This window comes from Cricetulus griseus, chromosome 8, assembly GCF_003668045.3.
Source record: "Cricetulus griseus strain 17A/GY chromosome 8, alternate assembly CriGri-PICRH-1.0, whole genome shotgun sequence".
Taxonomy (NCBI): domain Eukaryota; kingdom Metazoa; phylum Chordata; class Mammalia; order Rodentia; family Cricetidae; genus Cricetulus; species Cricetulus griseus.
In genome coordinates, this window is record NC_048601.1 from 82,210,791 (window position 1) to 82,235,908 (window position 25,118).

Genomic DNA, 25,118 nt, shown 5'->3' on the forward strand with positions numbered 1-25,118 from the left:
AGAGAATTGTCAACAGAGGAATCTAAATGGCTGAAAGACACTTAAGAAAGTGTTCAAAATCCTTACCTATCAGGGAAATGCAACTCAAAACAACTGTTACAGGATGTTGAGAAAAAGGAAGACTTTTCCATTGCTGGTGGGAGTGCAAACTTTAAGACTACATTGGAAATCAGTATGGCAGTTTCTCAGGAGAATGGGAATCAGTCTACCTCAAGATCCAGCAATTCCTCTCTTGGACATATACCCAAAGAATGCCCATTCATATACAAGGACATATGTTCAACTATCTTCATAGCAGCATTGTTTGTAATAGCCAGAACCTGGAAACAACCTAGATGCCGCTCAACTGAAGAATGGATGGAGAAAATATTGTATGTTTACACTATGTAGTACTACTCAGCAGTAAAAAGCAACGGAATCTTGAAATTCACAGGCAAATGGATGGAACTAGAAGAAACCATCCTGAGTGAGGTTACCCAGTCACAAAAAGACAAACATGGTATGTACTCATTCATATATGAATTTTAGACCTACATAGTGTCTTGCTAACAGATTCAGATATTGTCCACATGTGTGTGAAGGACATATAAACACTTACTTATAATGGGCTTCCTCATAGATTTTTCCCCATTACATGCTGCTATGAAGATTCAGAACATGCTTATTACCGGCTAGAATGAAGCAGTGAGCAAGGTTTTTACATAACTATTATATCTTCAGTTTATGATGGATTTGTTGAGATACAGCTCTATTGAAAATTCAGAAGTATCTTCATCTATATATCCAAATATATGTGTCCTATAAACATATAGAGAAAACTATTGTCAGTCTTTAAAAATCAAGCTAAAAATAATGTAAAGGATGTTCTGGTTATCCCAAATCATCATTCTCTTCCCAAAACATTAATAATAGGTGTGTCAACTCTATTATGACTTCAGTGGCAAAACCTCTTGTTTTTCTGAAAAATTTCTTTAAACATATGTATCCTAAATGCACAGTCCTAGTTTTCCCCACTTTTATTTCCCCAATTAATTGTTGATGTAACATACAAAGATGTAGCCTCATAATGCTTTTATTCTCCCACACTTGACAAGTCTCCTTCTTCCCCACAGAGACCTGCAACATTTCACATACGCTCTTCTTCTTCTGCTCCCTTCTTTAAGAATTCTTCCTCCCTTTTTAATAGTCACAAATTCTTCTTCCATGTCCTCTACTGAGAGAGAGACAGAGAGACACAGATAGACAGAGAGACGGTGAGAGATGTATGTAGATTATACTTAACAAGATAATCTCTAATTACTTTAATTTGTCTGTAAATATGTTTGTTTTTCTCTGCAGTTAATGATGATCTATTGTGTATTTGTACTACTTTTTGTATAATCCTCTGTTGATGGACATCTTGGATGATTCAGTATCTTAGTTTTATGAATAGAAAATCAACCATTGGAGTCCTGATATGAACTGTACAGATATAATGTGCAATATAGAAGGCAGATTCTGTTAGTATTGTCTAAGATGTGAAGGACTGTGAGTCATAATTAGTCTACATTTCTGATGAGAACAGAGAGACCCATAGTGATGGGATTGGATCTTAGAACCATGTCCTGTATATGCTCTTTGTACTCATCCATCTTTTGGAATTCATTCCTGAAGCAATTAAAACATATTTTCAATAACAAAGTACTATATAAACTCAAGAAAGGTGCTCAAATACCAGACCCTGTTATCTTGCTGACATTGGGTATCACCTTTGAGCCAAGTTCTATGTCTATTCATGAGTCAATGTTTCTTTCTTCTATCACAATAAAATCAATTCAAGTATTTTGGGGGTTCTGGGAATCAAAGCCCAGGACCTTGTGTTTTACCACTGAGCAATATTCCCAACTGTGATGGTTAGAATAGGAATGGGCCTATAGGCTCATATGTTTTACTTTGTCATCAGGGAATCATACTACTTGAGAAGGATTAGGTTGTATGGTCTTCTTTTCCCTGGGAGTGGGGTTGACTTTGGGGTTTCTAATGTGTAATCCAGGCCCAGTGATTTCTCTCTCTTCCTGCTGTCTTCAGATCCAGATGTAAAACTCTCAGCTACCTCTACATCATCATTTCTACCTTCATGCAACTATCATCTCTGCCATAATAACCATGGACCAAACCTCTAAAACTGTAAGCAATCTCCAATTAAATTATTTTCATTATAAGACTTGTCATACTCATGGTGTCTCTTCTCTGCAATAGAAAACTGAACAAGATACTGACCTTTCAAAGTAATTTTTTTCAAGGTTTCTGAATATCTGCTAAAGCGATGGATCTGGATTTGCCTTAATGGACCCTCCACTCTAGTAGGGGATATAGCTAACAAAACAAATATACATACAAATAAATTACAAGAAATGTGTAATTATGCCACAAAGAAGGCTCAGTGGTATAAAAATAAGACTACATTAAGTGTTCTGTGAATTATGTCATGGTGGAATATATTTAGCTTAGGCCTGGAGGATAAGAAGCCAGCTATAAACACTGGCACTTGGCAGTAGATTAAAGACCTAAGGAAACAAGAACCTGGAGGAACTAAGAGTACATGGAACAGAGAGTAGCAGGAGGAGAGGAACTGGATGTATGGACAGAAGATGTCCTTAGAAATCACAAACCATGAGAAAACATGTCCTTTTAATTCTAAAGCAACAGATATCACTAAAGAACCATAAAGAAGCAGATGATAAGATTTGAATCTCTAAAACATCACTCACTATCAATGCAAAGTGCTAAACAGGGTCAAGATAAAAAACAAAATGTAGCTGAATCAGAAGCAGACCTCAGCAATGATTAGTGATAGTGACAGCTGGAGGAGGACAGTGATTATGGGAGAGGTAAAATAATTTGAAAGAATTCTTACTGGACTTTGTGATGGATTATAATTAGGAAAATAAATGCTGTAAGGGTCATGAGTGACTCAAGGTTCTTATTCCAATATTTTGTTGGGTATCTTCTAAGACAAGTATAATTGCATAAGAATGCATTTTGTGGGAATTCCTCCAGATCTTTTTGTGACAGTTCACTTGAGATGCCTGAGCTACTTTGAGACACATATGGAGTCAGTCAGGAAAAGAGTGGGGTAAGAAACCTAACTCTGCTTCCTCATAATTTTGGTAATCCACAGTTACTCCCAAATTGACAAATATGGTCAGTAAAAGGAACTTAATACTTCATTTCTTTAAATCATCCCCACTTTGAGCAGATGACTTGGCAACTGCAAAGTGAGCTTCTACCAAGTCCTGTCTAGAAAATGAGCTGTGCCCATTATAGGTACATCTACTTCCTGCTTTGCTGCATGCAGAGAAGTTATCATCATGTAGAAAGATACACATCATGGAAAAGGCAGAATCTGGTACTGACTTTTAGAATAGTGAAGAATCTGAAATGGGCAATTTGAATTGTTTATTGTTAAAGACAAAAATAAATTCAGTTATGTCAGACAGCAAGAGCACTGTCACTTGGAGAATTTTAGAACTTGACAGAAAGTCAGGGTCCCTTGTCTTCCTTAATATCTAGAGACATTTATCTGTAGTGGTTCCAAAAGTACAATGGATCTCATTCATGGGACAATAATACTTTTTGGCAAATGAACAGAAGACACTTAATAGTTGTAAATACACATTGTTCTTATTTTCCAGCAAAACTGTTAGTTTCTGCATAGTCTCAATATGGTCATGCAATACTCATCTCCATTTACACAAAAGAAACAAGCTCAGAGAGCTCCAGAAATGAAGTAAAACTTTTACATGTGATGATTATGCAGTAAACATGTACATAGGTCCATCTCTAGAAGTATGGATTGCAGGTTGGTAATCCTTTATTCTATGTCTAATATCCACTTATGAGTGAGTACATACCATGTTTGTCTTTCTGTGTCTGAGTTATCAACCTCAAGATGTTTGTTTTTTCTAGTTCTATTCATTTGCCTGCAAATTTCATGATGTTGATGTTCTTTACAGCTGAGTAGTACTGCATTGTGTAAATGCAACACATTTTCTTTATTGATTCTTAGGTTCAGGGGCATCTAGGTCTTTTTCAGGTTCTGTCTATTACAAATAATGCTGCTATAAATATTGCTGAGCAAGTGTCATTATGGTATGATTAAAAATCCTTTGGGTATATGCCCAAGGGTGGTATTGGAGGGGTCATGAGATAAACTGATTCCCAGTTTTTTGAGAAACTGTCATATTGATTTCCAACGCAGCTGCACAAATTTTCACCCTTACCAACAATAAAGTAATGTTCCCCTGATTTCACATCCTCTCCAACATAAGCAATGTAAGTGTAGTTCTTAATTGGTCTAAGTAATAAAAATCTGGAGTCAGATATATAGGAAAATGTTACCTTATTAGCTTCAGCAGAAAAGAGAGCTAGTTTCTGTTTCTCCCCACTTACATCCTCTCTCCACCCAGCCATCTCATTTCCTGTCTGTCTGTACAGTCTTCCAGACCTCTATGGTTAACTAGTGACAAGTTCCATCCTCTAATCTTCAGATAAGCTTTATTTGTACAAGGAAGATATCACCACATATTCCCATTTTTGTCTAAAAATAGAAAAGCTTGTAACTAATATAAGAAAAACTATAGGTAATATGCATAATAACTATATGCAATATTTTTAGGCAGTAAGTACATCAACAATGTCTTATCCATTAGCATTTGACAAATTCAGACAAATACTCCATTACCTATTCTTACTTGATGAATCCAAAGTCCTGTTCCTAATTTAGTTTCAATTATAATTTGCATTATCAAATTATTATTTACTGTCTTTCAAACTTGTACACATAACATATCTTTAGGGACTTTCTTTTCTGGGCCTGTAAAACAAAGAAATCTATAATTGTACTATTTAGTCTTCAACTCCCTCAGTGACCTGAGAAGTAAATAATAGTAACTAAATAGGGAATACAAGCAAGCAACTTTCAAAATATGTGAGAAATGACAGAAACAACTGGTTGCCTGGACAGCCACTCAAGTTTCCTCTGCAATGTTGGGGCATCCATATTGAACCTATAGACCTAGCATATCTGACAGACATTTCTGTGAAACAGAATATTCTGAATGACTGGACTGCCTTGTCTTGACAAGTTTTGCAGTCACATATTTTGGTGTCCTGTTTGTCCAATTTGGACAGCATATTGTCCGCAGGAGAGGCCATGGCAATTTCTTGCCCAGTGGCTTACATTTGACACAAAGAAAGTGAACTTACTGTGAAATTTCTTCAATGCCCATCATCTTCTCTGATGTAGATTGGTGCTGCCAGTAGCAGACATTCTCATTGTCATAAAAACTTCTTAAATGCCATATTCTGTAGATCTCTGAAATGTTTGAAGATGACCTGTCTTTCTAAAATATATGTTTGACCTTGTAAACATTCATAATGTGACTAAAATTTTGATTTTAATAGTTGACTAATTACTAAACTGCATTTCTTTATTATCCTGTATAGTTGCTAATAAAAAATATTCAAGGACCAGAAATTTGCATTACATTGTTAAATGAGCTGTATAGGCACAATATCGTGAACAATATTAGAAATGTTTGTAAAGTATGTTTTAACAAAATGAGTCTCAAATTTGTATCAATATATAACATTTTATGCAACATGTAAAATATTTAAAACAAGTAGTTGCTTTTTAAGAATGGATTAAAAAATCTACCTTTTTATCTCATCATATCTACTTTCTCCCTTTTTTCTTTTCAGAGTAAGTTCAATAATCTACCCTTTTTATCTTATATATGTATTTCTCATTAAAAAGAAGCCTTGAATCTAATCCCCTTCGTTGAAACGTCTTCCTTGATGTAAGCAACAGCATTCTATAACCAATTGAGTTAGACAATGCCAGCTATCCATAACCCAATGAATAACCAAAAAGCACCTCCCCCACATTCCCACATCTTGGGAATGTGAGAATTGTGTTCTTAAAGTTGCTTACTGCTGTGGGCAACAGCATATTTAGGGGATCCTGAAAAGAAAATTTGGAATTAACTGTAAAGTCTTACAAGAGATAGCTGTATCATTTTGTCCAGTCTCTGCATGAAGGAAAAGTGTAAGGCTTGTCTTAATTCATGACTAGAGTAGTCTGTTAGGCTGGATCATCTCAGCTGGCCACCTCAAAATTGTTCTAAACAGTTTGTAGTCCAAAGTTGATCTTAAGTTGGAATTGTTTAACTTAATGTTGTTGCCAAAGCCTTGATGAAATTGTCATTGTGGGGACCCATTCTCCTTTTAGAGACTTCAAAGGTTGCTTTTAGGGATGGTCATAGTTCACTGTAGAAAGCTGATGGAGACTCAAAACCAAACTCATATACGTGAAGGTAGATGAATTCTTTTTGTAGAATTGGTTAGTACACTATGTAACTATTAAAATCATGACAAAATTATGAGATTAATAGCAACATAATAATCCTAAATATTTTTTTTTTCTGTTTCATAGCAGGTGGCTCTTCTAACATGACACAGAATTTTCAATTTTACTTTAGCAAGCATGCTTGAGTTGAGAGAAGGAATGAGTCATACTCCAACTTCAAAGTCAGGTTTAATCTTTAATTTTACTGAACTACAAAAAGATCTTTTGCATTAAATATCTATAGAGCAAAGAGAAGCAAATTTTGGAAAAAATTATGAAATGTTATCCTGTTATAAACATGATATACCAAGAGGCCAATTAATTCTTTTTTGGGACAATTTTTACTAGATTAATTGACCTTTTTCTTCAGATATCTCATTTATCTAGTAGTCTCTGGATTCCTTAGCTGGTTACCTTTATTCTCCTGAAAAGACAAAAATTAGAATCCTTCCCTAACCTTAAATTTTGTGAAGGTTCTCCTTTGGCATATATCTGATCCAATGAAAAACATTTGTTAGTTTTATAAGTTAGTTTAGATTAAATAGCCATGCTGTTGGATGAATAATCATCTCTTCTAATTAAAGAGTGTCTTGTTCAAATCAAAACTTTATCAATTTTGATAGTATCCATAAATTTTATTCACCTGATGAAACTAAAGCAAAACTTCTTCTGCAATGTAACACATGTCCTTGTTCCATTCAGAGGTCAACACATCTTTGAAATATACTGGTTATTTTAATTCCATAGTTTTTTTTTTTTCCTATCATCCAATGGCTTTCTACATCTGTTCTTCCCTTCTCATTAGCATTTAAAAATTCAAAGTAAATAAAGAACTATGCAATCTATTTCTGTATCATCCCTTTCTGTTTATTTATCATATCATTTAGAGTTTCCTTTGATCATTCTGTGACTGCCTGCCATGTAGGATTGTTTGGTATACCTGTATTTATATTACAACAATCAAAAAGCTTTTTCATTTTCTTAGAGACATATTCTGGATCATTGTCTGTCTTTATTTCTGCAGGTATACCCATGGTGGCTATAACATCTAGCAAATGTGGAATTACTGAATCAGGCTTTCCTGAATTCAAAGCAATTGCACACTGAAAACCTGAATAGGTATCAATGGTATGATATACAAATTTTAATTTTCCAAATTCCACAAAATGGAACACATTCATCTGCCAGGTTTCATTTGTTTGAGTACCCTTTGGGTGACTTTCTGCAAGTAGTTGAATTTGGTTATATAACGAACAAGTAGGACATTTTCTTATAATTTCCTTGGCTTGTTGCCAAGTGATGCAATGGGTATATGTTTATCTTATTGGTTGATTAATAAAACACTGTTGGCCAATAGGGCAGCAAGATAGGTGGGACTAGGATATGAGTAGAATTCTGGGAAATGTAGGCAGAGAGGAATCATCATGTGGCCCAGGAAGTGACATAGATGGGCAGAAAAATCACATTACAAAATGGCGCCAGCAACATGCAGCATGAATTTCCAGGTAAACATGACAAAAGCTTTAAAGGGGATTTTAGCAATAAAAGAAAATAGACCAGTACACCTTCTTGGTAACAGCATTTTCTCGGGTGGGCTCTGTTTTGCTAGAGACAAGCAGAAACTTGCACGGTTCCTTTAAGAGAGGTTTCTTGACTCAAAATAGTGGCAAAAAACTGCAGCGTTACTTTAAGAGGTCCTGCTACCAAAAAAAAAAAAAAAAAAAAAAGGTGTGTAAGAGCAGCTGGCACTGGCAATGACCACATTCCAAGCTGGCAGGCAACATACAGTCGAAAAAGATAAACATATTCAGTAAAGAAAGATTCAGATGAAGTAAAACTTCAAAGCAGTTTACAGTGTGTTTAAAAATATACATAGGCTTGTGAGAAAAAAGAAACAGGGTAAAGTAATTAAGAAAAAGACTAAGAAATAGAATAACTTGGTATGATGACACATGCCTATAATCCCAGTGCTTGGGAGGCAGAAGCAGCCAGATTTCTATAATTTGAAGGCCGGCATAGTATACACATGAATTCCCGGTCTGGAAAAGTTAAATAGAGAAACACTGTCTTAAAAAATGAAAAAAATAAAATTAAAAAAATAGAGTAATAAAAAGCCACATAAAGATGGAAAATACACAGAGTCTGGATACTATAAGCTATTGTGCTATCTTTGAATTGTTTGCTGAAGAAATAGCAACAACTGCTAAAAGAAATGCTGATGGATTAATCCAATTTATATATTTTAACAATGCCTTGATTTGAAAATTTAAGTATAAGTATACATTACTTTGGAAAATGTAATGTGTTTCCCCAACAAATGAAAGCTGTGGATTCCTTCCAGAATAATATGCTTTGATGAAGCAAGACCACCTAAAGCAGTGACCCACGTGATCCAACATTCAAAACAGCTGGGACAAGGAAGCCTGGTAGACCATTACAGGCAGGATTTCTGCATCTTCTTAGGATCCCCAAACAGAAGGGAGAAGTTTGGAGATAGCAGTGCCCACATTCCCAAATATTGTTTATAAGCGTTTGTCTTCATTTAAATGGGGTTGATTATAAATGTTTAATGATCACAATAAATCTCCTTCTAAAGAAAAAAAGGAGAAAACTATATAGAAATGAATACTCTGCATTGGTATGGATTTTCATTTATTGATACAAAGTTTAGGTCAATTTTGTGATATGTATATTTCTCCTCTTGTTTAGGTATTGTGTTTATATAGCTCATTTAAAATGCAATGTATAATTAAATACAGATTGTATATATTCCCCTATAATAGTCAAAACTTAGGTTATTTTTCTAGATATACTGAGATGTATTTGAAATGGATATTCTTCAAACCTTTCCAAGACCCACAGGGAATTTAAAGTGGTTTATGGTTTTTTCATGACAGTGAGACACAACTGCTCCTGTTAACACTAATTATGTCAGAAAGGAGGACGGGCATCGAAGAAACTCAGTATGGAGTTTGCCGTTAACATGGCAAGATTAGCTATTTGGGCAAGAAACTACTCTTGTCTGGACTGTTTGATAAACTGAATATTCAGTGTCCCCAGGGCAGTGTCTGCTGAACTTGATGGGAAAGTCCTAAAGGGCTCCTGCTTCATGGCAGAGTCCGCCAGACATTCTGCAGGACACAGAGAAAAATGACTGCAAACTGCCAATACTGGTGGGACAATTTCAAATTTCCTGCTTTGCTGAGAAGTCTGCCAGATACATATGGCCTATGGATTGAAGAAATTTGCTCCAACATTACAAAGGAAATTTGGGTGACTGTCCAGGTAGCAAGATGTCTCTTTCAATTCTAGAGTTTATATATTAATTCAGTCTCTTGCAGGTTCTTCAGCTGTTAGTCCAGAGTCAGTGAGTACACACTTGCTCATGTTCACTGTTTCTGTAGGTATCTGGGTCATGGTCTTGACCCCTTTGCTCGTTTTATCACTTCTCCCTCTCTATTACTGGACTCCAGGGGTACAGACCAGTGCTTATCTGTGGATCTCTGCATCTTCTTGCATCAATTACTGTATGAAGGTTTTATGATGAGAATTAAGTTAGTCATCACTGAATATAGGGTAAGGGAAGTTAAGACACCGATTTCACAATTGATTAGATTCTTGCCTGGGATCATCCTTGTGGATTCCTAGAAGTATGTCTAGTGTCAAGTTTCTTGATAACCCCATAATGGCTCTCTCAATTAAAGTATCTCTTTCCATGCACTCCTTCTCTGTCCTTCCCCCAACTTGAGACCCTCAGTATCCCTCATGTTCTCCCCCATTTGTCTCCTCCCACCTCTGCTTGTCTCCTCATCTCTCTCCTCCTACCTCCCCTACTTGCTTCATGCTCCAAGTTTATTCAAGAAATCTCATCTACTTCCCCTCCCTGGGGGTATCCATGTATGTCTTGCTTAGGGTTCTCCTAGTTCACTGGATTCCCTGAGTTTGTGGCCTGTATCTGTTATCTGTTGCTATATGTCTAATATCCACTTATGAATGGATACATACCTTGCTTTCATTCCTGGGTCTGGGATACCTCACTCAGAAATTTTTTCCAGTTCCATTCATTTGCCTGAAAATTTCAAGATGTCATTGTTTTTTTGTTTTTTGTTTCCTCTGAGTAGCACACCACTGTGTAAATGTACCACATTTTCTTTAACTGTTCTTTGATTGAGGGGCATCTAGGTTGTTTCCATGTTCTGGCTATTACAAATAATGCTGCTATGATCATAGCTGAACAAATGTCCTTGTGGTATGAGTGTGTACCCTTTTGGTATATTCCCAAGAGGGGCATTGCTGAGTCTTGAAGTAGATTGATTCCCATTTTCTGAGAAACTGCCATACTGATTTCCAAATTGTCTGTACATGTTAGAATTTCCACCAGCAACTGAGGAGTGTTTATTTACTCTACATTCTTTCCAGAATAAGCTTTCATTAGTGTTTTTGATCTTAGTCATTCTGACTGGTGTACAATGGTATCTCACAGTTGTTTTAATAGGCATTTCCCTGCTGGCTAAGGATGCTGAGCAATTCCTTATGTACCTTTTGGCCATTTGAGATTCCTCTGTTGAGCATTCTTATTTTGGCTCAGTACCACATTTTTAAATTTGACTATTTAATATTTTCATGTTTAATTTCTTACATTTATATATCTGCATAGTCACAAACACATTTTGTGAACTAATTTTATCACTAACTTTAATAAAACTAATGTCTTTAATAATTTCTGTTGCACATATATACATATACATACATATATATTTGAATGATTTTGTGAAAAAATCTACCATCATTTGTAATAAAGCCAGTTATGACATGTGCATATTGGAATCTACCAACTTGGGGACACTGTATACTGTGTCTTCCATTATGATGAAGGCAACCACTATTTGGGTCATGGTAAAATACACTGCATGATGCAGATTACATACTTTATTGAAAACAATTTTGTAATATGTACAATCAAGGCATTTAATCATCCATGAACCAACTGATTGATTTTTATAATATGAGGGTATACTGAATATCCTGAGTGACAACTGTAATGATAAATCATGAATAATTTGTTTTTACATGATTGAATCAACCTCAGAATTCAATACCAATGAGTCAAGAATATTGAATAATACCATGTTTCTACTCGTGTGATTACTGCTCCCATTTAGGGCAGGCATCTGTGAGGTGAAATAAAAAAGGAGAAAAAATTTAAAAGTTATTGGATTTCCTTCATATTGAATGTATGAATTTTACATTGGTGAAATGAAAACAAGCATCTTTGTGATTTTTTTATATTTCATGTCAGTTTACAAAAACTGATTTACCTGCTTCATAGATATTTTTAATATTTTCAAGAGGGATTTTGTAGTTATACGTCAGCTTCACATAATCTTTCCACATTTCTTCAGTAATCTTTTTTCCCTTTGCTACATTTAACAGAGCAAAAGTCAGCAATGTTCATTATAATCACACCTAAATGTCTGAATTCATCAAATTGTCATCAGTTGGTAAATCCTGCTACCTCATCCCAAACTTCCTAATGATGATGCTGTCAACCAAATCATTCTGAAGCTGGGCCAAACATTCTTTCTGCATATAAATGATTAAATTTCTATCCAATTATATCTAAGACTCTGATTTAAAATCAGGACTATTAAATTAAAATTATTATCCTGTACAATTCAGCTCAAATTTCAAACGATACAGATTATGTTTGAAAACACACAAGGAAAAACCTTCTTACACCAGTGTGCCATGCAAGGAATTGCAGTGACACAGTTGTGTTGCAATTAACAAACAGAAAAAATAAAAAACAAGTTTTCTCCCATATGAGGTTTACCTACCTAGTGCTGCAATAAGAATCTGCATTTTCCCCAAATTATTACGAAAATAGGCTTCTAATAGGATGGTAGTGTTTGAAACAACGTGTAACAGAATATAAAATTGACTTTGGCCTGGAAAAAAGTAATTTTTCTTCATTAGAACATGGTGTAAATTCTCCTATATGCTTATTTATTGTTTATTTTGAGATTTTAATACAGTAACAGCATTTTGCCTCTTCCATTTCCTCCTTAAAGTCATAGTGTATGCCTCAGAACAATCTCCTTTAAATTCATGCCATTTTTTCACTGATTATCAGGGCAGGCTTATGTTCATTAGTATTGCTATATATTGTACATATTATTCTACGTATTATACTATATAAACAGTAATAAATCATAAGGTAAATTATTATATTTTATTCATAAACATAACTCTTTGAGACCATACAATGTTACTTGTATGTATCTGATAATTTATTTTTAATTGTATTCCTTCTAAAAAAAACATTGTATAACAATTCTTTCACAATAAATCCAGTATTGCTACTAAACCACTATAAAATATGTTACTATTTTTTGCATAAAATTATTGAGTCAGGAGCCAGGCTTTAGCGGGTTACACCTTTAATCCCAGCACTCAGAAGGCAGAGGCAGGCAGATCTCTCTGAGTTTGAGGCCAGCCTGGTGAGTGCCAGGATAGACTCCAAAGCTATACAGAGAAACCCTATCTTGAATCACTCCCCAAAAAATATTGAGTCAGGGAGATATTCCCTTAACTTCTAACATAAAATATAAATTCATGAACATGCCTGTACTTGACCAGCTTCAACAAAACCTGTATTTAATTAATTATTTGTTTGTTATTGTATTTTTGTACCATTTAGGAAAATTCATATGTGCATTGTTTTCTTCATGATCCTGAAAGGCAAAAAATGGAGATTTTACTCACGTCTGGTTCTGCCTCCATGTGGTGGTGAGTAAGAGTAGATGTGCTGTGGGAAATGAAAATTGGCATTACGAACCACCCAGACCCCAATGGCATATTCAGTCCAACTCCTTATGAAGCATTCCATAAGGGTAATATGTGCTGTAATATAAGACACAATGGACAGGTTATCTATTAAATATCAGATAGGTTACAGAAAATATAAATAACACCTCCATTCCTCAACCAGAGATACTCACATGTCCTAAAACAGTATTTATATGGAGATCTATCGGCCCAAAGTGTGTGTAGCTGGCACTTCTCATTTATTCTAAACAATAAAACAAACAATAACCACTTGTTATTTAACATTTATTATCCAGCATGCATTTCTGTCTAAAGGGGATTAATCTGGCTGAAAGGGAGATATGTTCACTGTTATGTCTCTATTTCCTGACATGCTATACATGGATTGTAAATATTTTCATTAATTGTATTCTTGAGTGGTGATTCCTTTCAGGAGTGGACCAACTTTCTGTGTAAACTGGGATGTGTAGATTCAAATGTGTCTCAGAACCATAATGGACAGCATTTCCCAATCACAAACGTGATATCCATGACTTCATTAATAGTAGGTATCCTATTATCAGGTTGGTTTTCAAGAGGAATAACATTTTTCACAGCAAGGTAATAAACACTGCATTTGATATTTTCTGTATCCATATTATACTTCGGTAAACATCGGTGTCTTTTCTACATGAATTTTTTATTCCCCAAGTTCGAATTTTCACTGTTTTAATAGAAAGAAAAATTAAAACAAGATATGAATATGAAAGCTTAGTACTTGTAGACGTAGTGACTCTCAGCTCCGGCTGTCATTGATTTATTATTAAATCTACAATATCTTCCCATTTCAGAAATATATGGGGAATGATTTAAGTCCCATTTCAACAAATTATTTCTTAAACTTGAATCAAATGTTCTTACCTAACATAGAATGTCATGCTCATGAGTGTGTAATTGTTAAAAAACTTCACTTCACGCATCAACATCCTCACTTCACTATTTTCTTCTGTCAGACTCACAATTTTGGATGATAGGTAGATGGTACTAAAATTCCCTGAAAACTAAAAATTAATAGGAATTTGATTCGTAAGTCAAAAGACCTGGGTTCAAGTCCCAGCCCCACATTTTGGCATGCAATGTAACTTCATGGCTTTTGTTGGTTCTGCTCATACATAATGTAACATGAAGCCCAAACACACACACACACACACACACACACAATGACAAAATAAAGTAGTGAAAAATTTAATATAAAACATTAGTTAGAAAACTAAGTAAATATAGATTTGCATCTAGAGAAATAGACAATATTTTTTATCACATATAATGTGATAACAGCATTATTTGTATTTCTGTTTATACATTGAAAATGCCTTCTATATTATCTGAAAACATACACACATTTACTTAATAAAGGATAACAGTTCTATAGATCATGCAAAATATGATTGAAGAAAAAATGTAAAATTTTATAAAGTAAGCTTCGATGCACATAAATAATTAAAGGAAAGCATAATAAAATCTGTACAGAATACATCTAAAGCATATTTGTATGATAAAATATCTTTTTATCCCAAGGCATTTGGTTTAGTTGTCCACAGGAAAATCACTGTGATCCCTTGAGCAAGGAATTAATACTCTACATTTTGAGTGGTTTTGCCTAATATTTTCATGTGCCCATGGTTATCTCTCTCTCTCTCTCTCTCTCTCTCTCTCTCTCTCTCTCTCTCTCTCATACACACACACACACACACACACACACACTCAAATAATAAAAAATAATTAAGTCTTTTTGTTTGATGCATAACTGGATTATAATTCATGTCAATATTAACCCATACATTGACCACAGGAGGACAACTCTAAAACAGAGAGATCCATGCTTAAATTCATAACACACAATGTATTAGATTGATTTAAATTTTTTTGTTAGTTTCACTAAATTCATCCCTGCATTCTTGTAGAATAGTGAAATACTTTATTCAATCATGTATTAAATTTCAGCTATGAACATATGGCTAATTATATGACATATATATGAAATTAAGAATAACATGGCATTTAAATCAAAGGTGATGTTTCACTACCTTTGCCCAAGAAAAATGCAATTAGGTAATATGGGAAGTTCAAATGAGGAAATTATAACCTCAAAACTAAAACAAATAAGTTTTTTTAAGACATGGGACTATATTACAGTAGAAAAAGGGGGTCACCAAAACATTCATAGAATCACATTGATTATCAGGTTAAAAAGTGGCATATTCACCACAACTACTTTGCCCCTGAGTAATCCCCTGAAAGCCCATCCTTGTACCTGTAAGGGCTCCCTGTTGGCAGACACCAAACAGGCTAGAGAAGCCAGTAGAAGAACCTTCATCTTCAAGAAGTTTATCTTTCTTTTGGACTGTAAGACCAGAGTTTTTTAGGTGCCAGTGAAACGATGAACTGATGCTGCATCTAAAACATTTCAGTTTGCACAATGTGTGATGAGCCCACTTTCACTGAACCTGTTAGTTGTTTTTAAATTTCAGACAGTATGGTTGTCAGCATTTGTGTGTCTGGCATTGCTTTATTAAAACACAAGAGATAACAATTCAGTGGAGTGTAATGCATTTCAGGAACATTATGCTCCACTGAATTCTAATCCCATGATTCTGACAAACTTGTTTAGTGACATTATACTCGTGAAAGAGTAGAGTCAACATGAAAATACCTCAGGAAAGGCAACAATGACTGGTCATATTTCATGATTTATGCATGTCCAAGATCTAAGTGTTACATGTTAATTCTTGCTTTGATATGAAACATTCAATAAATGGGACTCATAAAATTTTTCCAAGGCCAAAAATCTTTCTTGCTTATAAAAAGTTCAAACTAAGTATCAATAGCAGAGAATCAGGTCAAAACTGAGTCACACAGATGACTCTCCATAACTCAGTTATGGAGACAATTTAATTAATTCTTGCTAGAGAATAATTTCTCCTACTTTTTATATAAGGAATCCTCAGAAATTTGACTTCCAATCACATAATCTCCATGTATATATAATCTTGTTTTTCTCTACTCATATTCCAAAAAATTATTTTAAAACCATATCAGACAAACAGCAATTCTTTGAATATCATATTATTAGTAAAATATTTAATAGCTGAGTAGTAGTTAAATAATGAAAACATGTTCAATTTTGTGTGGAACTCTATGATTTTAAATACAAAAATTCAATTTTTACTGAAAATCAGATGAAAGTCTGAAATGCATTCTCATGTGTTATTGGCTGGACTTGAACTTGTGCGTTTTCATGGGATGACTTTATATTTCTATGCTTTCTGATCACACTTAACAAGTCATGAGACCACAGTATGTACCAAAAAACATGACATAGATTTTTAACTTGAATATATAATAGAATATAGAAAATATGAACAAATACAACAACAATGTAGTCTCATGGCATTATTGGAGAAACCAATCACTACATTATTCATTTCAAGTTTCACTCTACATGCTGAAACCATACCTGATACTATTATTAGGCTAAGAACCTATGACTGGACAGTACATGGGTTCTAGGACAAAATCTACTACCAATGTTGCTAAATGGATGAGGTATTAAACCCATTCCTGGTGACCTATCATTATGCCCATACATCAACACATCTCTCAAACTGTTTTACCACAAAATAAGTAAAATACAAATGCATACTATGAGAAAATATTTTAAATGTTTTTTAACATTTAATAGGGCATATATTCTTTAAACTAAATACTAATGACACAATGAAAAGAAACATAGTATATGTAGGAACAATTTTTTAAAAGAAATGCAAAATGGGCAAGAGAAGGACTAGGAGGATGAAGGGACCTACTGTGTCAATCAGCTGTCTTCATCACCATGACAAAAATGCCTGATCTGGACAACATAAGGAAAGTAAGAGTTATTTTTGCTCATAGTTTCAGAGGCTTCAATTCCTAATATATTAGAGGGCATTGAAGAATAAAAAGTCACACTATGCTAGACAGAAAAGAGAATGATTGGGGTAATTGTTTTTGTTTTCTCATTTTTACTGTATCTAGGCCCCAGCATATGAGTTGGAATCCATTGTCATGAGAAGCCCTTTCACCCTAGTCACTGTTCCTTTAGAATAGCCCTTACAGACACACCCAGAAGTACACTATACTAATACATTTTTAGTCAAGTGGGAAATCAAGATCAACTAACATATAATTCTAATAAATCAAGAGTGGATTGTAGGCATTTAAACCACTCACTGTATTCACTGCTGCTCACAACACAATCATAGAAGAAAATTTCCCCAACAAAAAGGGGGATATGCCTATGAAAATACAAGAAGCTTACAGAACACCAAATAGACTGGACCACAAAAAGAAGCCCCCTCAACACATAATAAAACAAAAAATTACAGAATAAAGAAAATATACTAAGAGCAGTAAAGAAAAAGCCCAAGTAACATATGAAGGAAGACCTATCCAAATTACACCAGACTTCTCAATGGAAACTTTGAAAGCCAGAAGGTCCTGGATAGATGTCATATAAACACTAAGGGAACATGGATGCCAGCTTAGACTACTGTATCCAGAAAGCTTTCAGTCACTAAGCTGGAGAAAACAAGATAGTCCATGACAAAATCAGATTTAAGGAATACATATCCACAAATCCAGCCCTACAGAAATTACTGGTAGGGATACTCTAACCCAACAAAGATAACTACACTTAAAAAACCATAGGCAATACATAATCCCAGTTTACCGACCACCAAAAGAATAAAGCAGGGAAATTCATACATAATACCACCACCACCAACAAATCCCAAACAAACAAGAATCAACCATCAATGGCCATTAATATCCCTCAATGTTAATGGCCTTAACTTGCCTATGAAAAGATACAGGCTAACAGAATGGATACAAAGAAAGAATCTATCCTTTTGCTGCATACAAGAAACACATCTCAAAGTCAAGGAAAGACTTTTCCTCAGGGTAAAGGTTGGGGAAAGATTTTCTACTCAAATGGACCCAAAAAACAAGCTGGTGTAAGAATCCTAATATCCATCAAATTAGACTTCAAACTAAAATCAATCGAAAGAGATGAAGAAGGGCATTTCATACTCATCAGAGGGAAAGTCTATCAAGATGAATTCTTAATCTTGAACATCTATGCCCCAAATACAAAGGCACCACATTCATAAAAGAAATATTACTAAATCTCAAACACATATAAAACCTCACACACTTAGGAGACTTCAACACCCTGCTCTCACCACAAGACAGAAACTTAACAAATAAACAAAGAATAACAGAAGTTATGAACCAATTAGGATTAACGGACATCTGTATAACATTCCATCCAAGCATAAAAGAATATACCTTCTTCTCAGTGCCACATAGAACCTTCTCTAAAATTGACCACATACTCAGCAACACAGCAAGCCTCTACAGATACAAACAAATTGGAATAACCACCTGCATCTTGTCAGATCACCATGCTTTAAAGTTAAAATTCAACAATAACACAAATTGTAAAAAACCTTCAAACATATGGAAATTGAATAGTGTGCAAGTGCCCCATTCCTGGGTCAAGGAAGAAATAAAAAAGAAATTAAAGTCTTCCTAGAATTTATTGAGAATGAAGACAAAACATACCCAAACTTATGGGCCATTTTGAAAGCAGTGCTACAAAGAAATTTCCCTAATGCCCACATTATGAAACTGGAGAATAGTCACGCTAGAGATTTAACAGTGCACCTGAAAGCTCTTTAACAAAAGGAAGCAAACTCACCCTGGAGGAGAAGATGCCAGAAAACAATCAAACTGAGGTCTGAAATCAATAAAGCAGAAACTAGGAAAACATTACAAAGACTCAATGAAACAAAGAGTTGGTTCTTCGAGAAAATCAACAAGATAGACAAACCTCTATCCAAACTAACCAAAAGGCAGAGCCAGAGCATGCTAATTAACAAAATCAGAAATGAAAAGGGGGACATAACAACAGGCACTGAGGAAATCCAGAGAATCATCAAGACAGACTTTAAAAACATGTACTATCCAAAATTCAAAAATCTAAAGGAAATGGAACATTTTTCTGGATAGATATCACTTACCAAAATTAAATCAAGAGCAAATAAACAATTTAAACAGACCTATAACCCCTAATGAAACAGAAGCCATCATCAAAAGTCTACCAACCAAAAAAATCTCAGTGCCAGATTGTTTCAGTTCAGAATTCTACCAGAAATTTAAAGAAGAACAAATACCAATACTCCTCAAAGTTTTCCTCACAATACCAGCAGAAGCTACATTGCCAACCTCATTTGATGTGGCTACAATTAACTTGGTACCCAAGCCACACAAAGACACAAGTAAAAAAGAGAATTACAGACTAATATCCCTCATGAACATCAATGCAAAAATATTCAACAAAATATTGGCAAACTGAATCCAAGAACACACTACAAAAGTTATCCACCATGATCAAGTAGACTTCATCCAAGGAATGAAGGGATAGTTCAACACACAAAAATCCATCAATGTAATCCACCATATAATCAAACTGAAAAAGGGAAATCATGTGATCATCTTACTAGATGCTGAAAAATCCTTTGACAAAACCCAACACCCCTTCGTGATAAAGTTCTTAGAGAGATCCAGAATAACAAGAAATACACAAAAATGATAAAAGCAATATACAAGAAACCAACAGCCAACATCAAACCAAATGGAGAGAAACTCAATGTGATTCCTCTAAAATCAGGAACAAAATGGCTACCCACTCTTTCCATATATCTTCATATTGTACTTGAAGTTCTAGCTATAGCAATAAGACAACAAAAGGAGATCAAGTGGATACAAATTGGAAAGGAAGAAGTCAGACTCTCAGTATTTGGAGATGATATGGGAATTTACATAACTGACACAAAAACCTCTACCAGCGAACTCCTACAGCTGATAAACACCTTCATCAAAGTGACAGGATACAAGATTAACTCAAAAAAAATCAGTACTACTATATACTATATACAGATGATACAATTGCTAAGAAAAATCAGACAAACATCACCCTTTTATAATAGCAACAAACAGAATAAAATGTCTTGGTTTAATGCTAACAACCACATGAAATACCTGCATAGTAAGAATTTTGAGTCTTTAAAGAAAGAAATTAAAGAAGATACCAGAAAATGGAAAGATCTCCCATGTGCTGGGATAGGTAGGAGCAGCATAGTAAAAATGGCAATCTTACCAAAAATAGTCTACAGATTCGATGCAATTTCCATCAAAATCCCAGAACAATTCTTCATAGACCTTGAAAGAACAGTACTCAACTTTATATGGAAAAACAAAAAAAAAAAAAACCAGGATAATCAAAACAAGCCTGTACAATAAAGGAACTTGCAGAGACATCACCAGTCCTGACTTCAAGCTTTATTATAGAGCCATAGTCCTGAAAACAGCTTGGTCTTGGCACAAAAGTAGACAGGGATTCACCTGGAAAATCCTGATATTAACCCACACACATACAAACACCTGATTTTTGACAAAGAAGCTTAAGTTTTACAATGGAAAAAAAAGAAAGCATCTTCAACAAATATTGCTGGCACAATTGGATTCAGACATGTAGAAGATTGCAGATAGTTCCATATATATTGCCATGCACAAAACTGAAGTCCAAATGGATCAAGGACCTCAACATAAATTCAGCCACACAGATCCTCCTAGAAGAGAAGGTAGATGGTACCTGTGAACAAATTGGTACAGGAGACTGCTTCTTGAACACAACACCAGTAGCATAGACATTGAGATTGACAATTAATTAATGGGATCTGCTGAAACTGAGAAGCTTCCATAAGGCAAAGGACACAGCAAGACAAAACAGTAGCCCACAGAATGGTAAAAGATATTCACCAACTCCACATCTGACAGAGGTCTGATTACCAAAATATACAATGAACTCAAGAAGCTAGCCACCAAAACACCAAACAATGAAATTAAAAAGTGGCATGAAGAACTAAATAGAGAATTTTCTACAGAGGAATCTAAAATGCTGAAAGACACTTAAGAAAGTGTTCTACATCCTTAGCCATCAGGGAAATGCAACTCAAAACAACTCTCAGATACAATCTTACATAGGCCAGAATGGCTAAAATCAAAAACACCAATGGCATTCTATGCTGGAGAGGATGTGGAGAAAGGGAAACACTTTTCCACTGCTGGTGGGAGTGCAAACTTGTACAGCCACTTGGAAATCAGTATGGTGACTCCTCAAGAAAATGGAAGTCAGTCTACCACAAGATCCAGCAATTCTACTCCTAAGCATATACCCAAAAGAAGCACATTTTACAACAAGGACATGTGTTCAACCATGTTCATAGCAGCATTATTTGTAATAGCCAGAACTTGGAAGCAAACTAGATGCCCCTCGACTGAAGAATGGATAGAGAAAATTCAATTCAGTACTACAACACCTATTCTTGAAATGTACTACTATTGTATGAATGCCAGTAATTCCGACCCAGGTCTTCATGCTTGCATGATGTGTTATCTCCCTATAAATGAGGGAGTTCAGTAAAAAGACAACTGAAATGGCTTCCCCCCTAGGAAGAAGATTTCTATTGTGAAAAAGAGAGAGCAAAAGATACTGAGGCATCTGTTCGAGTCCAGAGCAACTTAATAAGAAAGTGGAGTGGGCATGGCCATGACTGTCTTTGAAAGATGGGGGAGAGTGAGGGAGAATAGTGGAGATACCAAGTGAGGGAATAGTGAAAATAGCAAGAGTAACTAGGGGAAGAGGTAGAAAAAGTTCAGGACCTGTGCTGAGAAGAGATGGGAGGCTTGCATGGGGTCTCTGAAGTATAACATATATTTATGAATGAAACTGAGGGGGTCTGAAGGCCAGCATGGACCTTGGTATGTAACCACAGATACATGACAATGGAGAATCCAAAATCCCTTCTTCCAGAGGCAAGGGAAATGACTCCTTTTGAGATAAACACTGGTTCACAATTTCCTGAGGGATGGTAGCTTTTATCAAACATCTAGTAATCCTTCTATTGTCCAGCTTGAGCTTATTTCTGGATAGATAAACTACCTGAGACCTTTCTGTGACCTGGCTTGTATCAGTCCCGTGCTATAGAAGCCACAGTTCCATCCCTAAGTGGGGGAGCATGGGCTTGGAAATTCCTAGCTACCCAAGGGCGATAAAGACCAGACACAGGCATCTTGTCATTTTTGGAGGGCTTGCAATCCATCTTGCAAACTGCAGTCTCCCAGTTCTACCATCCACCTAAACAGCTTTTGTACCATCCACCCATCACCACAGACACCAAAAGTCTCTCTTTTTACCCTATCGGCACACCTAAAACCAGTTTCTAGCCACATAGACAGAGTTATCAGCCCAGGTACAGGCCTATTCAATGCTTAGGCCTGTAGAAATGCAAACTAGGAGACATTCTCCACCAAGGCTATGCCATTCAGTGACAATTTAGCTAGCATCTGCAAGACAATGGCGACTTAGGCTCCTGAATACTGGAACCAGAGGTCTGGACCCTGAGAAACTTTCTAATAGAATAATTTCTGGAACCCAACAATTCCCTTCTCTCAAATTAATAAAAAGAAACCTGTTCTTCTGCAACAGGACAGATGGCTGTGCCTAGTTTAGGTAGTTCCTTTCAACCTACCAGAGGGACCCATCACCGAATCATGCATTCTGTTGAAGGGACCAGCTCCCCATTTCTGCAGCCATGACAGTAACATGTGCTTGCCATAACCTTGCCTTGGTCACTTAGAGGTCAGATGCCTGCCTTGTGACAAGGAACCAATCAGAAGTTAGCTGGTGGCGCTATGCTTTATGACCCTGGGTGTACTTTATGGATAAGCACACAGCAATGACGCACAGAGCATAGCAACCACCCTGGGAGGGCCTATGGGCCATAACAACCAGTTGGCCAATCAACACAGGGCAAGCCCTCCAAGCCTGGAGGCACACCAATAGTGAGCCTGTGTGTACCCCTAGACACTCCCCTTACGCTGCCTTACAAGAGCTCTCGGGAGCCCCTAGGAGCTGTCTTTGCTAGCCATCTGCCGTGGCGGGTGGGTGAAAGACCCAAGCTAACATGGGGTTAGCTCGTTAAAAAAAAACAATAAAGCCTCATGCAGTTTGCAGCAAGCTCTCGAATCCGCCTGGTGATTGGGGTGACCACGGTCATGGCCTGGAACCCTGGATACCTGAGTTTTCCGGGGGTCTAACACTGTCATGCATGTTCTGTCTTAGAAATCCCTGGAGTCAAGAAAAACCATCCCCACCTCTGGCTACAACCAGCTTCTTTAACAAAGAAAGTTAATTGGGTGATGGAGCATGGTCCAACTCCATATACTCTTGAACCTCAAAGCTCACCAGGAGGAAACATCTGTGTTTTCACAATTGCCAGTGGTCTCCTGTGAAAGAAGAACAGTATGAAAGAGTTAAAAATGTCCTTTTAAAACCAGTGTGGGAATGTCTCCAGTGCCTCTGCTCATGTCAAAACCTAAGTTTGCCTCTTTATACACATTTTGTCCTAAGACTTGTAAGTTACAACATCATATTCCTGTTAGAATGAACTTTAACCTCTTGTATCCATAAACATTTGTGTCGCACACACAGTAAGATTACAAACATTAACAATTTCAGTATGAACATACTTTAGCGTGACTTACAATGCAATCAAAAAGATAATAAAATGTTCTCATGATCTATGGAGTGTGAATAATTATATAATCCTAAACTTTTTCCTTTTTTCCTGTCTAGATCTCAATGTCCTGTGAATCTTTTTATCTCTTGTCTAAAGTCCAATGCTTTGTTTGCTGTAAAATTTCAAAATCAGGTTTGTAATATCAAAGTCTTTGAATGTTAACTGTAAAACCTTTTATTGATATCTCATCCAAGCATTGAGAAGTGGTTTCTGCCCCACACCACAGTTTATACCTGTGTCCAATTGTTTTAAATGTGTCCTTTTTTCCCCCAATGGGAGAAACTGACAAAATAGTTCTGACTCTTTAGTTCTAGCAAGAAGGCAGCTGTTTATCATCCAGTTCTTTGTCAGCTCCATAATGAAAACTCAAAGGTCTGGGAGATCATTGTAGGCAGCCTGGTGAGAAACTGGACCTGTGGATCTGGGTGGCCTCTTTCCTCCTCCAGCTGGAGGTTGGATGACCTTAAGGATCAAGAACACCAGTTCAGCAGGTTTCACTTGAGCTGACTCAGATAGTCTCTCCAGGTCTCAGGTCCAATTTTTCTCTGCTCCATACATCTTGCCAAACTGTCTGGCAGCCATCTAGTTTTATTATTTCCCAGCAAGAAAGCACAAACATTTACTCCACCCCAAATTGGGTCTTTTCCACTGTCTAGTGTATGGTGACCTGAGCAAAAGTCTCTCAGGTTTCATCATCTCAGAATCTGTCTGTAGCAGATTGCTCACTGGCATCTATATATAAACATTTTTTAAATGAAGAGCGTATGACTTAATGCATCATGTGGAGACTAGGGATATTTCTCCCCCTTCTTAATTCTTAGAAGTTGTGTTTTCAAATAGCTATGAGCATGCCCCATAATTCCTTGTCCTGGAGGATCACAAGGAATATCTGTCTTTTGTTCATTTTTCTACTGAGTACAAAATAGTTGAAATGTCTTACTATAATATCTAGATCTATTGTCTGTTTTTATTACATTTGGAACTCCCATGTAAGGAAAACATTTTTTAAACAATGACTTATAACATGTTTGGTGGCTTCTCCAGTTTGTGGAGTGGACATCAAGAACCCTGAATACACGTCAATTACCATGTGTACGTATTTTAACTTGCCAAAGTCTGTAATATGAGTAATATTCATTTGCCATAGATGATTAGGAAGTGGATCTTTAGGGTTCACTCCT

The 25,118-nt window shown here is 35.9% G+C and overlaps 1 long non-coding RNA gene across 1 annotated transcript; it reads left to right on the plus strand.

Annotated features, from left to right (window-relative positions):
• The first annotated feature begins 7,826 nt into the window (after window positions 1-7,826).
• LOC107979909 lies at window positions 7,827-23,939 on the plus strand. Its single transcript, XR_003487849.1, has 3 exons — window positions 7,827-7,893; window positions 13,089-13,177; window positions 23,481-23,939. It is a non-coding gene; the product is annotated as an uncharacterized LOC107979909 (long non-coding RNA).
• The last annotated feature ends 1,179 nt before the right edge of the window (window positions 23,940-25,118 follow it).